We start from the raw sequence: 13,671 nt of genomic DNA, 5'->3' as shown, positions 1-13,671 counted from the left end.
TTTTATTAATATTTTACTTTTCAACAAGCATAAGGGAAAAAATAGAATTTTTTTTTCTTTAATGTTCCTAGTATGTTACATCATAGTTAAAATATGTCAAAGTCACGGCATTTCGATTGCCTTTTGTAAATGTTGGTTATAATGTAACTTAATAGATGCTTTATAAGTTGGTAAAGACTGTTTTGGATTAAAACTATCTTTAACACAAAAAATAATATACATTGAATACTTTCACAAATATGTAATTGCTATCCGACTATATAATCTTTTAAGGCGAACTTATCGCATGTATTAATGAAATGATATCCCATTTTTAATGTATGTTAAGTTATTTTATCGAATTTTTTAAATATATTACATTTATTTTTTCTTTTTCGTTGAGATTAATAATAACATACATAGTGTAATAATGCTCTGAAAAATATTCTAAAGCAGTTCACGCTGGGATTAATGATAACATGTATGGAATAATAATGTTACATCTGTCAACAAAATGAAAAATATGAATATTCTAACGCGATATGTTTTAAAAGATACATAAATATTTAACATGAGAAATTATTAGACTATAGATAGAACATTAATATTAAGCTTATTTGTTTTTAAACTAACATATTAACAAATTTGTTTCTGTTTATAAATATGAGCAGTTTAACTGCAGACACCTGCAGATGTAACGAATAAAAGTTGTTATTTTACTAAATGGAACACAAGCTCTGTGATTTGAACTCTAACAATAATTCAACACAGGTTTATTTAGGAGCATTAGAATTATAAGCTAAACATTAAAAGAATTTAATTATAGATAGTGTAAAGAACATAACAAATACATTACATAAAATTAGTAAAATACACGTCAAACACTATTTCGAACTTACCTCGACCATAGCAAAAATAATGGCTAACATGGCAACTATCGTTGAACTCTCCCGCTAAGACGCTGTTTTTCCACCTTCTTCCTGATTGGTTCTTCTCTCTCAGCCGTTTTAAGCCACGTGATCACACGCTAGGGACAAAATCCAAGCAAAACTTCTTGAAAAACTCCTGTAGAGTTTACAGTTTCGTTTGGTTCTGTGTTCGTTACAGGTATTTCCTTCGTAATTGTTCGCATTTCTGTAACTATACAAGACTTTTGTCTGTAAACTTCGAGGTTTTTTTTTACAGTGTGGAACTTATTTTTTTAGCCGGAGAAAGTGAGCTAGTACCGACCATTTCAAATACTAACAATTTTTGTCATCTACTATGATGCCTCTGAATACGTGTGTATCCGGATATGACATTTTCAGATACGAGTCTGCGTTCGAGTTATCTTTTGTATCGGGATACCAGCCCACGCGATAGTCTTGGTGGGCCACCACTATAGTCTGATATGTTAAAATAGGAACTTCAGATTTCTTCTGCCTTCCGACTTCAGAGTTAGCTTCTTCAGAGTTATGTTCTGTCTTTCGACTTGCCTCGTAATAATGGATCAAAGCTGCAGCAGACGATTTGAATCACTTTATGTTTTCCTCCGTTTAATTTCCTCTTAGGGCGTTTAGCTTTATTAGAATTGCACGAATGAAGGCTGACTTGAACTGCAATTTCAGATGAAGTAGAGAAAATAAGCGCTTTGCGGTGACGACGACACGCGTTACAATCGCAAAAGGAAAGCGCTCGAAACGGCATTGAAGCGCTTATTTTAAACATATAGATAATGATGTTAACAAAGAAAAGGGCAAGGTCGCTCATTCAGTTCACTTGATTACCTTGTACTAGACGCATCTTTAATTTCCTCTTCGCTTTCACGCATTCTTCATGTGTTTATGCAGTTATTTTGCCATTAATATTAAGATATATTTATAACAATGTGTTCTAAGAAAGCGAGTAATGGGAAAAGCGGATATTGACCCTAAAATTAAAGCGGGAAATCGTAACAATCATTACAAGGTGTGCATTCAGTCGACTTGGTCAAGCAATTTGAATGTAATATGTACTTCTACGATATATACGATAACGAAGCTGAAGGAGATAGTAAAGGCGAGAGGCATTATAACAATATTGAAACAGCAGACGTCTTTAAATGAAAACATGGAGATGCTGATGTTTGTGTGGCTGAAGAAGCAACAGCTCAAAAGAGATACTGTGATCGAAGCAGTTATCTGCGAGAGGTCATGAATTATATTCGCTAGTTTATTGGAGACTACTACAGGCTCTTGAAATACTGAATCTGAAGAGGCGTTAAAGGTAAATAGTAGCTGATACGAAAAGTTTAAAAGAGAAACTAAAATTCTCACAGTAGCCATAGTGAAGCAACGAGCTCAGACATGAAGGCAGAGCAAGAGTTCTTAGAAACTTTAGTGGCACTGACAGCAACCTTAGAGTGCTTTCCCCGAATAATCTTCAGCTGTGATGATACAAGGCTATTATGAAAGGATTTATCCCAAGGAGAACTTATATAACGGTGCAGATAACACAAAGATACCAGAACACAAATCCTTGTAAGAAAGTCTAACCCTCGCAGTATATGTAAACGCCAGCTCCAAAATAAAGCCATTGCTCGTATACCATTTTAAAAATAAGGGCATTTAAGACAGATAAAATTTATTTAAAAATTTCCAGGTTATGCGTAAGGGAAACTTGGATGTCATGGTTCATGGGTAACCAGCCAGTTCTTTGTAAAGTAGATCAACCATGCCTTTGATCCTGCTGTTATAAACTACTCACAAGAAAATAACTTTCACTTACTTCCCTTCTCTTCTTACATGCTTCTGCGTATTCATTAAATCTCGAAGACAACATCTTCGAAGGGTTCAACAAAGTTTTTTTGCCTTCCACCCAAAATCATCCCTATCCTACAGGCCGTAAACTAAAAGGTGATTTCAAAATTTAAAAAAAAATTCTTCACCAGGTTCCTGATTTGTCTCTTCTTTGATGTGACTAGAGCACCAAACAACGTATTCACGAATTCTGAAAGGATCTTTATAATATTGCAGCAAGCCTAAGAATTATTGATATTGTACCGCAGAGTAATTCAAAGAGAGTCCTTGAACTCTGCGTAGAAGTTGTGGCGTAAGGCTGTATCCGAAAGGGATTTTGAAAGATTTAAATCCGAAGTCGTGGAGGAAGTGCTGGAGGAGATTATGGGCCCTCAGAAAGACCATGGCTCTGGAGGTGTATAGAGGAGACGTAAATGAATTCGTTGAGGATTCCTCAGAGGTATTTTATGACCCACAGTTATATGCTCGAGGAGCATGAAAATGCTTTGAAGGAAATTAATAACGAGGAGGAGGTGGTAGGGCCAAAGCGTACTCTTAATTTGAAATTAATAACATTATGGACATATTTGCTGCAGTTGCCGAGTTCATTATAAAAGGTGCATCATGTCGCGCAATAGAGCTATTTCAGTTATAGACTTATTTAACACATTTACAAATATTCTTAAAGTGGTGGAAGAAACAAACTTTCTTTGACAAGTTTTTATGCAAACACACTTTAATGAAAGTGAGAAAACAGAGGAGAAAAAGGTAGCAAAACCCAGGAAAGAATAATGAAGGCATAGTGCTAAGTTAAATACAGTATAGTAATAAAAGTTCATAAAATCAATTTATTTTTCACATTATGAACATCGTTTTTATTCTAAACTATTCTAAATTATTCTATTACCTATTCTATTATTAACTTGTCTAACTTATTCTCAATTGTCATAACTATTCTGAAACCTCTTCTGGAGAAAAGGAATCGTCTTACCGAGACTCACAACGAGAATGGACACAACTCAAGGTCCGAAATTAACAAGATCAATGCAGAAATAAAGACTGCCTATGTCCATCTAAAGAGATCAAGATTGAAAGAAATGTGTAGCAACCTTGATGCTAGGACATCCAATTCAAAACTTAGGAGATTGGTCAAGAGCATAAATAAAGAACAGGACCAGTTCAACATGTATATGGCTGGCTTGGAGAAAGTGTCTTCTTCGGATGTAAGAATTGGAATATTTGCAGACGACATTGTTCTCTGGAGCTCTGACACCAATATAACTGAAATAGAGCTGCACAGCTGAAACTCAATAATTCTCTGACAGCTTTGTCAAACTTTGCTGCAGAATTGAAACTACGTTTTAACCCAGCCAAATCAACTGTTACTTTCTTTACAACAAATATTAGGCTAAGCTTAATAATCAGGAACTTACGTACGAGAAGAACCCAAAATATCTGGGGATTATCCTGGGCCCTGAATTCACATGTCACAAGCATATTGAACATATTGTTCTAAAAAGTAGAAAGCTACCAAACATTCTTAAATACATTGCGAGTAAGGACTGGGGAGCTGATGCGACTACCCTCAGGACTACTTATTTGACACTTATAGGTCCCATACTCAAGTTCGGGTTTCCAGTTTATTGTTATGCCTCGATTCCAACCTGAAGAAATTAGAAAAAGTTCAATTAAGTGCTGCCCGTATTATTACTAGGATGAGGCGCTACTGTCCTATAGAAATAACCCTTTTTGATGCCGATTTACAGCCTCTTCAGACTAGAAGTTTAGCTAGTCTAGTAAAATACTTTAACAAACTCTCTAGTCATGGCCAATTTAATAAAATTTCAGCGCACCTAAGTAAATGGAAAAACCGACAAAGACTAAAGAAAAACACCCCTTTTGGCCGAGTTGATTCCAAGAGCCTGCTGTTCTGCAATGTTGACCTCATTCATTACATTACTGTTTAAACCCATCAGACGAATCTCCAGGGTTAACTTTCGCTGTAACTTTTCCACGCTTATAATTAAGAAAGATTATATTACTGACCACTTTAGACAGTTAACCTTGAAGTACAATATCCCCAAAAATGCTATCAAGATCTTCACTGACGGCAGCAAAATTGCTGACTGTGCAAGTAACGGAATTTATATTGAGACCCTCACCGAGGGAAAATGGCACTTCGTCAACGTAATCCAGATCACTGTTTAGTTTTCAGAAATGAACTGATAGCATTCAATTTAGGACTCGAGGGTATACTAACGGAAAATAATTTTGAAGATCTATAGGACCTATCTGATAGCCGAAGCTCACTCCAACATCTTAGTAACTGGATTTACGTGGGCGATAAGACTAGTATCTCCGTCCTACAAAAACTACACCTAATTTCTCAGCATCATGATATCTATTTTCAGTGGATCCGATCCCATGTGGATCTTTACGGCAGATAAATTAGCAAAGGTGGGCTGGGGACTTCTAACTTCCTCCTCTTCCGCCCTTACTTATCTGGAATTATTTTCTCTGAAAACATCACAAATCATGATGAAGTGGTTGGTTCCCCCCACCCATCTCTGGAATCTGGGCAGGAAACCTGGTTGGACTCTAACGCTTGAGTGTGACAGGTGCTCCCGAACTGCTCTCTCGCGTATCGCCAGCCGTCATAATATGAGCCTCTCTTTCAAGGAGGGCATGAAAATCTTTGCCACATACACCAAGTGCCGAGAATATCAGGCGTCTGCCGAGCACACATTAAGCTGCTTGAGCCTCTCTAGGGAAGACATTTACTCCAGTCCCCTCCTTGTGCTCGACTTTCTTAGAGTCAACGGTCTTTTGGATCTTGTCTGACTTCGTCAGAAATCGGAGAGAAAGCAACAGCAACAACATTTACATTTACATTTTTATTACGTGTTTCTATTATGTTTCATAAAAATTTCATCAGTTTTCTATATAATGTAGTGCATTCGTTTAATTAAAAATTATACCAAAATTTTGAGAAGGTTATTTGAACAGATGGAACGAATTAACGGTATTTAAATGTATTTTAATCAGGAAAATTATTTCAGGATACGACCGGCCCACAGAACGAATCAAACTCGTATATTGAGGTACCACTGAATATGGAAAAAGTAGAAAATTAACTAAGTCTAAAAACTAAAATAAACTAAGCCTGGTTTAATCGGAAAAAATAAAACTTTGCTAAGAAAATACTTAAAAAAAAAAAAAAAAAAAAAAAATTACGGTGCAATTTAGGCAAACAGTAGTTTTTCCCTTCACTTAATAAAAATGGAACGCTACCTTTTCTTTTTTCCATATCACTCAACAGAAGGCCTTAACTTTCACTCAGAGTGAGACAAATACAAAAGGCAAGATAATTGATCTGTCTGGGCACAATTATTTGTTTCTGGAGAGGAAAGATCCCTTATTTGTTTATCAAAATACGCTGATAGGTTTAGTTGAAATCAGGATCATAGAAACGCTTAAATTTAACAATCATTAATATTCAGATTGGCTTGTATATCAGATTTGAATCTACCAGAACTTCGTCATCGCACAAGGCGATTTTCTTGAAAAAATTTTATGTTCTGCAACAAAAGTTAACTACATATAAACAGTATCAATAAATTTTCTTAACGTGCAAAAAAATCTACTTACATAAAACACTGAATTCCTTTGAAACTTGATATTCCAAAACGCACACATTATCACGCAGCAGTATATGTTCTTGCGCATTTTCTTGATCTAAATTTTTTCGCTTTCTATCACTGTGAAAAGGCACTGAAAAATAAGAGTATAGCGATATGTATTACCTTCCTTTTTATGCCAGATTAGAAAATATATATATGTAAAAAAAAGGTATGGTAATCAAAAATCTAACTTTAATTTGCCATAGTTCCTTAATTCTCTATTTTAATTTGAATACTTCCCCTTTCTGTTCCCAAATTGGTAACTGCTTATAATCACTGCGTCATTTCGAAAATAATCACTGCATATGATTCTTTCACAACACTAATGACACAGAAGTTTACATAAAGCTTCAGACAATAATAATTTTAGAAAATCATTAGCTAACCAATCACTGTAAACCAAAACTAAAACTAAATTACTCAATTATTCTAAAAAGATAGTTAATCTTAGGAATATTGCATACTCTCACTCGCTCCCGTCGTGCCAATTTGCTTGCGTTCCGTTGCTGTACTTTTTCCAATCCATCGAAAATTAACTGTCATGAAGACGTAGGTAAAGCACAAATGTGATCAAGAAAGGCGGCACATTTCGCGTCCATTACGAAGTATATTTACGATAAGAATGTACTTCTCATGAATAAAGAAAATCCAAATCGGCCACTGTGGCTGCTAATATGGAATTAATTTATTAATCTTCATGCCAAAAACATCTCAAAGTTTTTCATACATGTATGTGTGCACATATATATAAAATCTGATAGTTAGTATTTTAAAAAGGATAAAGGAATTTGTTCAAAAGCTAAAGGATTTTAAAGTAAACATATCACATTCATAATTTTATTTATTTCATATATAAACTAAAGCTCATTTATTACTATGAATTTTTTCTTTCTTAAAATCTTTTCCTTAAAAAGCGCGTTAAATTTTAATTGATATGGAAATTATGCCCAATTAGCCTAATTGTTTCAATTTCTGATTTAATTTAGATGTAAGTGAAGGTAAAATAACTTTTATTGACTTTCTGGAAGACGGTTTTATTTCCAAGCTGGAATTCTCCAAACATAAAGAAAGCAATAGATATATGCAAGATACATTGCAGTTTTTATAGTTCTTAATTATTTATATCCTTTCAAAAAAGAATAAATTTCCGGGTTTCCTTCTATGAAACTGTAATCAGTCTTTAACACTACGAAATGTCACAGGATATTTTCATACAATAAATGAAATGACATAATGATGCTTTCATGCTTAATCAAGGTTTCTTTGCTATAATTGAGGTCGTTACATGCTAAAAGCGATGCAATCTGACGTCTATCTGCACGCGTTACAGATTGTATTCTAATAAAGCGTTTAAAATCTCAAAGGACAAGCGTCTTAAATATCGTAAGTCCTTGGTGTCGCTAATAAATATTCGGGCTAACATTATTTGAAATGGACTTAAATGGACAATTATTATATAATAAAGTTATAATTATTGTTAGTAAAGTTTTAATTATCGTATAATAAAGTTCTTTTCTTTTATGTAGCTATCAAATGAATGATGCACAAAGACTTAGATTTAATTTTAGCTTTATAAATTAATGTGATAAAGAAAGGTTTAGATCAAGAATAATCAGTGGAGTCCTTACTGACAGCCCGGGTGTCGATGACATGTTAAAGGAAGTCAATGATGAACAAGGGATTGAGAGCGGAATATACACTGGAAATTGATTGCCATAATCAGGCTTCCATTAATCACAAAAGTTTACTAATGGGATTGTTAGTTAATTCTTTATTAAAATATTTGATCTGGACATCATATGACTTTCTTATACGGAAGATTAAATTATATACACGTTTTGCTGCATTTCATTTAAACTTATTTCCTCGAATTCCATTAGAGCTATATTTCTCATTCCATTAATTAAGTTCCCACTCCGCGGAAGTGGAAAAGTACATAAAATCTCAAAGTATCTTCATTAAAAATTGCAAAGTATAATAAATAAAGAATAAAAATAAAAACAAAAAATAAAAATAAAACGCTAAATACAGTTAAAACAGTTTAAAAAATTCTTTTGTAATTAAAATTAGAGTTCCTCTGCAAAAGCATGTTCCAGCGTCAAGAATGTAGCTTTTTCGGTGCACAAAATTTAAATTTTACTTTTGGTCCCACTCCACGAAATGACACTGAAGTTGGAGCAGAAAATGACTTAATACTAACAAAATAAAATTGAGCAGCATTTAAGCTTGCACTATATAAGAAAGTAAAAAGCATGAATACAAATAAATAAATAAATAAATAATAATAGAATGCAAAACTTTCGCAGAAATTTGTTATTTAAAAGTAAATTCTAATATTCGCTTCCGAGAACGCTTTAACTTGAATGTACCAGCATGGCTTATAAAATTGTTGATGTGCGATATATCTGATCTTGACACTATGATCTAAGTAAAGTTCATTACATTGAAGGAGAATTTTCAAGCACATCTCTTTTTCAAAACATGCGGATACGCAAAGTTTGGGAATTAAGAAGTCATCCAAGAGAACTATCCCAAATAAATGTAAAGCTGCTACAGAACCAACATTACTGACTTGACCCTCTTCTTACCTAGTGGAAAGAGGCTTTTAGTCAAATTAATAATTTACTACAGAAAATAAAAAGGTTGAATGATTTTTAGGTATGTGAATAAACAAACCATACCAATTTTATTTCGGACATTATAATAATGTGTAATTCTTATATTGCGTAAAGTTCATTCTGAATGTAATGTGATTAGATGACAGAATAAATCACCCGTGATTCAAAGCCATAAATTAGCGCTGTTTTAACCATAAAGCAAAATAAGCACGTGATTAGTGCATCAATTAAAGGGGCGCCACAAAAAGGTACTTAGGGACTCGGAAAAAGAAACATCACCAAAATTTCTCATTGCCAGTTTTATCAAGGAATGTATCGTGTAGCTGAAAATCGAGAGAAAAGGAACGGGGGAAAAATTGGCATAAATGTATGTGGAAGAATCAAAAATTTTAAAATCCTGTCCTGCAGAAAGTACAGCATATGAAAAGATAGCAGTTCTTCTGTGACTTGTCTTTTACCTGTGTGAGTGCATTTGCGAGTGTTCTGCTTGTGCAGTATTACTTTATCTGCATCTTCACCTTGCAGAATCTAGCTTTAGTCGTTACAGTACCATTTACTAGTGAAACTGGTAATGAACTTGACATCATAAAAATACAGGGGTTGGACAAAAATATGGAAACACCTTTAAAAAAACATGTTTCTTTGCTTAATATGGTGTAGGAAACCCGTTGGCATCCAAAACAGCTTGCAGTCTTCTCGGAAAGGATAAATACAGTTCCTGTATGTTTGCCAAGGGAATATTATATCATTCTTCCTGCAAAACGGTGGCAAGTTCAGATAACAATGTTGGCGGTGGATAACGAGAACGCACTTTCCGTTCCAATGTAGACCACAAAGGTTCGATAATATTCAGGTCTGGTGACTGTGGTGGCCAGGGGAGATGGGACAACTCACCCTCGTGCTCAGAAAACCAGTCCTGGACAATGTTAGCTGTGTAAACAGGGGCTTTGTCGTCTTGGAAGACACCATCACCATCGGGGAACAAAGTTTGTACCATGGGATGAACTTGATCGGCCAAAATGTTCACATAAGTCTTAGCAGTCATGAGCCCTGACACAGTTATCATGGGGCTAGCAGAGAACCACGATATGGCTGCCCAAACCTTAACAGAACCCCCGCCATGTTTCACTCTTGGCAACAAGCAGTGTGTATTATAGGCTTGAGATGGCGTTCTCCAGACGTAAACTCGGCCAGAAGTGGGAAACAATGTGAAAGAAGACTCGTCAGACCATATTACTCGCTTCCACTGCTCTATAGTCCAGGCTTTATGACTTAAACACCACCTTTTCCTGTTACGGGCATTAGCATCACTGATGAGTGGCTTCTCAATTGCAGCACGGCCAGCAATTCCCTGTTTATGATGCTCCCTTCTAATTGTTTTGGTACTCACAGGGTTCGGTAACACAACATTCATTTCAGCAGTAACTTTTGCAGCTGTGGTCTTCTTATTTTTCGTCACATTTGCCCTTAATGATCGTCTGTCACGATCACTCAGGACACACTTTCGTCCGTGCTGTGATTTAGCAGATGATGTTTTTCCGCTTTTCAAATATGCGGAATAAATCTTCGACACAGTACCTCTTGAAACACTAAACACCTCGGCTACCTTGCTTATGGAAGCACCTACCATACGTGCTCCAACAATTTGCCCACGTTCGAAGTCTGTTAACTCTGACATAATGCAATGACAACCTCACATAACAGTACTCCGACAACAACTGAACTGTTTAGCACATTTACGAAGTTGTATAGGTGGCGTCAGTAGTCAAAAACGCGAGCGCCACCTACACATTTCATTAAAATCAATCTTTCTTTTCAAACATGCATTTCATAAGGTGTTTCCATATTTTTGTCCATCCACTGTAGATGATCTGGATCTACCGTTGCCAAATGACGATTTTAGAATCAGGTATTAAAATCCTGCTGATCGGCAAATACGTATATCAGTCAAATAATAGGAGAAACAACACGGAAAATTAAAAGGTACTTTAGTGATGTCGTCCAACAGATACATAATTATGGAATAGCAGATGATCCTTTTAAAATACGCATATTGAAGCAATAATATGCATACTGAAGCACTGAGAAGGGTATACTCCTGTTCGGTAATTTCAAGCAACTCTTTCATATTTTTACCATATTTAAGTATTAGAAAGAAAGAGCAGAAGTTGACAGCAAGCTAATAGGGGAGAAAAGTGCGAAAGAAATGTGCTGATTATACTTTGAATGTCTGGATCTGTCATTTTGTTTTTATTCACCTTGATTTTGACTGGTTGTTTTAATTTTCAGTCCCAAAAATTTTAAATTATTAATGGCTGAACGTTTTTATATGTATCTACGCCTTTAGCATTATGTTAAAAACCACATAACACTGATTAATTTCGAAATGAACCAGTTTAGAGAGATTTATTTTGAGCAGTTATTAATTTTAGGTTAGAAAAGGTAAATAACAAAACTTGAAAAGAGATTCAAGAGACTATTGCAAATTAAGGTTATCGTTTAATCTTACCTATAAATACAATATTTATCTAAGTATCGTGAATACAGAGATCGATTAACCATCAAGCAAAATAAGTCTGTGCTTAAGGCCTCAAGGAAAGGAAGCACTACAAAAAGGGTCTTTAGGGACTGAAGAAAAGGGGGCACAACAAAAAACCCATTGCTGGTTTTACCATGGAAAGTATGGTACAGCTAATAAGACTGAGAATGAATGAATCAATATAAATAAATGTGGGGGCACTAAAATTTTTTAAATGCTAAAGGCACCTTAAAGTCTTAATGTAGTTTTACGTGTGTGTACTGTGCATCACGAAAACAACTGATAATCTTATGTATATATTATATTACTAGTATAGCACAGTTGTGTTTCAGAGAGATTTTTTTTTGAGGCTGTATAAAGCTCCGTTTGCATTTGATTGCGTTTGCTTCTAATATTCTCTAAGTTCTACACGCTTTAATTTTTGGTTTTTTTTTTAAAAATAACCTCGAATTGCTATACGTGGCCATCAAAGTAAACTAAAATTCAAGAAGGGTTATTCTTGAAAAAAAAAGGTTAAGAATACACAAAGATATTATTCAAATGATTTTTATATCGCACATTTCAGCACTGGATATGGGAACTAAAGATATGAAAGGAAACATGTATCGATGCATAATATCCTTTGCATTTTCTCTATTTTCAAAGTTGATGAATATTACAGAATAGGAATCAAGACGAGTGCATATTAAATTTAAAATATTCTTGAGCTGCAATTAATAAAGCAGAAATATATAAAAAAAAACTTCACCAATAAATTAATAAAAGATTTATTAGTTTTAAGTTGAAAATGTGGTAGGAAATTGAGCATGAGTTAAAATAGTTTCAAAATTAGCATCTCCATTTAGATGCTATTTTTTGGCAAACTTTTTTTAACTATTAAACATAAATCATGAGTCAAAATTGTTATTAAAACCAAACAAATTTTCTTGCTTCTGATTCCAAAACTCATTTTGAAATAATTGAAACTATTCCTTCTTAAAATCATATCAGCAAATATCAGTCACTAAGTGGAGAGTTTTAAGGTTATGCTGTCGATTAACCATATGAGGTACTTTCTCTTTCCCTTTCCCGCACCTTCGTGGTGTAACTGGAAGCACGCTCGACGCGTATTCAGGAAATCCGGAGTTCGAATCCTGGGGTACGCAATTCCTTGATTTCTTCATTTTTCTGACTTCAAACATTTCAAAAGATTCTAAAGCTAAAACAAAATATAATTTAAATTTCCCACAAATTTCTAAACTCTCAGTATCAAAAAATCATTGCTACGGTTGCATTCAGCCCTAAGAAAATTCTTAAAAACTAATCACAGAGTTAGTGCAGAAACAATAAGTAAGGAAGGAATTCTATACAATTGAATTCGTAAAAATTCTTAAAAACTAATCACAGAGTTAGTGCAAAAACAATAAACAGCTATATTAATTTTTCAAAGAAAAATGCGGCTTTGTGGAAAGGTGACTCAAAATTTTATCATCTACAAAGCGGATAATAATAGTAAATCTTTGCCATAGACAAAACTGCGCACTCTGGACGAAGCTTAAGCAAGGGCTGATACTGCTCAGACTCATAAGAACATCCAGCATCTTATCCCTCTGAAATATTATCATCGAGTTTAAATATCATTGAGTTATTTTTAAGTTACTACATCATTAAGTATTATCATCTACAAAGCCGATAAAAGTGGTAAAACTTTGTTGTATACTAAATTGCATACTCTGGGTGCTCATAATTTAAATGATAGCTGATACTACTCAACCTCAAAAGAATATCCAGCTTCCTATCTCTTTGAAGTTTAAATATTATCATCTTCTCAAAATATTAGCCGATAAAATACGTAAATTTTTGTCTTAGTCAAAATTGCTCATTCTGGGTGAAAACTTATAAATTAAATGAAGGCTGATTTAGCCTCCGTAGAATATCCAGCTTCTTATTAATTTAAAGTTTAAATATTAGTGGATCTTACCATATTTCCATCACCAATTTTACTTACAAGTAATCATGTTAATTTTTATACTTCGTTCTAATGTAGAAATTTAAATTATGCATTATATCTAATAAAATGTAAGTTAATGTTGATACTATTCTGCTTTACAAGGTCAATC

At 34.2% G+C, this 13,671-nt stretch overlaps 1 long non-coding RNA gene across 10 annotated transcripts in view; it reads right to left on the bottom strand.

Moving 5' to 3' along the window:
• Window positions 1-13,671, bottom strand: part of LOC118198225 (uncharacterized) — a 421,825-nt gene that overhangs the window by 141,913 nt on the left and 266,241 nt on the right. For all 10 annotated transcript variants that reach the window (XR_015041881.1, XR_015041882.1, XR_015041887.1 and 7 more), the window contains one exon: window positions 6,384-6,506. This is a non-coding gene — a long non-coding RNA (uncharacterized LOC118198225). The remainder of the gene's footprint in view (window positions 1-6,383; window positions 6,507-13,671) is intronic.

Source organism: Stegodyphus dumicola, chromosome 7 (assembly GCF_044657685.1).
Source record: "Stegodyphus dumicola isolate Sdum_Otavi_A_Nest chromosome 7, ASM4465768v1".
Classification (NCBI taxonomy): Eukaryota; Metazoa; Arthropoda; class Arachnida; order Araneae; family Eresidae; genus Stegodyphus; species Stegodyphus dumicola.
This window is presented reverse-complemented; position numbering and strand designations above follow the sequence as displayed.